The sequence below is a fragment of the Vicia villosa genome, linkage group LG7 (assembly GCF_029867415.1).
Source record: "Vicia villosa cultivar HV-30 ecotype Madison, WI linkage group LG7, Vvil1.0, whole genome shotgun sequence".
Taxonomy (NCBI): Eukaryota; Viridiplantae; Streptophyta; class Magnoliopsida; order Fabales; family Fabaceae; genus Vicia; species Vicia villosa.
In genome coordinates this window covers 48,585,166-48,587,036 of record NC_081186.1, presented here as the reverse complement: position 1 = coordinate 48,587,036, position 1,871 = coordinate 48,585,166, and the positions used below count along the sequence as shown (strand labels likewise).

At 40.6% G+C, this 1,871-nt stretch overlaps 1 long non-coding RNA gene across 1 annotated transcript; it reads right to left on the bottom strand.

The window, feature by feature from the left end:
- On the bottom strand, nt 1–1,871 carry LOC131617194 (uncharacterized). Its single transcript, XR_009288477.1, has 2 exons — nt 820–1,871; nt 1–252 (listed from the first exon to the last, which is right to left on the bottom strand). It is a non-coding gene; the product is annotated as an uncharacterized LOC131617194 (long non-coding RNA).

Here is a 1,871-nt window from a genome sequence, read left to right as displayed (position 1 = left end):
TTTCACCAAAGTCCATTTATGTTCATGACAAATCATCAAAAGTCAACATACAAGAATACACTTTTATAAATCCATATCCAATTGCACATTACACCATTTGAATACAAAAGTTATTTCTATTCTTGTAGCCAAGCCTTGGTTCCATCTCTTGTTCCATCTTCAAACCTCTTTTCGTCATCCATCATTTTCCATCTTCAATCCTCATAAACTCCTACTGCACCAGCAAAACAGAAATGGTGTTATCATGCATCCCTACACATCAGCATACATACACATCAAAAAGAAACCATTTGTGTTCACACCAGTTCAGAATGTACACAAATAAATCCAAACTGCACTAGTATAAAAGCCCTGCATAAACAATAAGAAAATCAGCATTCATTCACTATATTAAACCAAACCTTTCCTAACCACTTTTTAAACCAATTAACACTCAACCCTATAACAGAAATACTAACTGTTAACCAACTCATAACTGTCACCATCAATTCACTAACTAACTCTAACCATCTCAGCCCTCCATCCATAACTAACCCCTAACCGAAAATCCAAACAAAACTTCCCTAACTTCTCTAACAGAATTTCCACATACCAAACTAAAAACAGTTCCAACTATCAATAACCGCATATAACTAACCTGTTTCATTACTCACCTATAACTAACTCAAACAGAATCAGTTACTCATTCTAACAAACTCTAACAGAATATGCTAACTAACCAACAGCTCCATAACAAACTAACTGAAAGTGAACAGAATCATTGAGAATTATTCAGCAGGAGAAGGTTCAGAATGTGACAGAAAAAGTCAAGGGACTTACCTCTATATAATCATCATCTTCTGCAGTGCTTCAGGTTTCAACCATTTTCTTCAATTCCTCCATAACTCTCCACCATCTTTACCTTCTCTCCACCATTCTTCCTTCTGGACTTTCACTCTCAATTCACTATCTCCGCACCATTTCCATCTTCATCATTCATCAAAGTTCAACTCTCCATCATCTTCATCGCTTCACACTCCAATTTCCATCTTCTTCCCCTCAAAATCTCTAAACCTTCACTCTCAAAAACCCTATCTTCTTTAATCTTCATCACCTCATCAACCTACAAATCCTCCACTGGTTTTTCAATCTGCATCAGCTTCTTCACGACTTCACTTCACTCCATCATTCTGCACAACTCAATCTTCATCATTCACAAACCATCACCACCTTCATCATTCAATCAAACCTCCAATCACCATAGCCAAACACATCAACAACCTTCAATCCTCATTCATCGAAGCTTCTTCCATCTCCTTCAATATCCAATCCTCAATCCTTCAATCACCTCAATTAGTCAACAAAATCGTCAGAAAAAAGGCTAACAGAAACGAGAGGGCAGAAACGAGAGCTTGTTCATGGCGTTGGCCGGAGTTTTGATCGGAGACGGTGAGACTCTCCGCGCGTCGTTCATGAAGAGGAAGAGTGCGAGGCAATCGATGATGATGAGGCGGAGGATCTGAATCGGAGACGAAGAGACGAGAGAATTGTTGTCTCGCGGTTGTTTCGTGACGGCGATAGAGAGTTTGATGGTTGTTTCGTGACGGCGATAGAGAGTTTGATCGGAGAAGAAGGGCAGAATCACCGCCGCCGCTTCATCTTGCTCGTGAGAGGAGAAGAGTTCTTTGCCGAGATTGAGGGTGCGAAGAGAGATATTGAGTGGTGTCGTTGGTGGATGGCCGATCGGAGAGGGTGAATTTCTCCGGCGCCGCTCAGGTGCGCCATTCGCGAGAGTGAGAGACGAGTAGGGAAGGGGGAACGACGCAAGGTTCTAACCCTAATCCCTTTTCTTTTTTCATTTCAATTTATTTTTCTTTTTCATTTCAATTTGT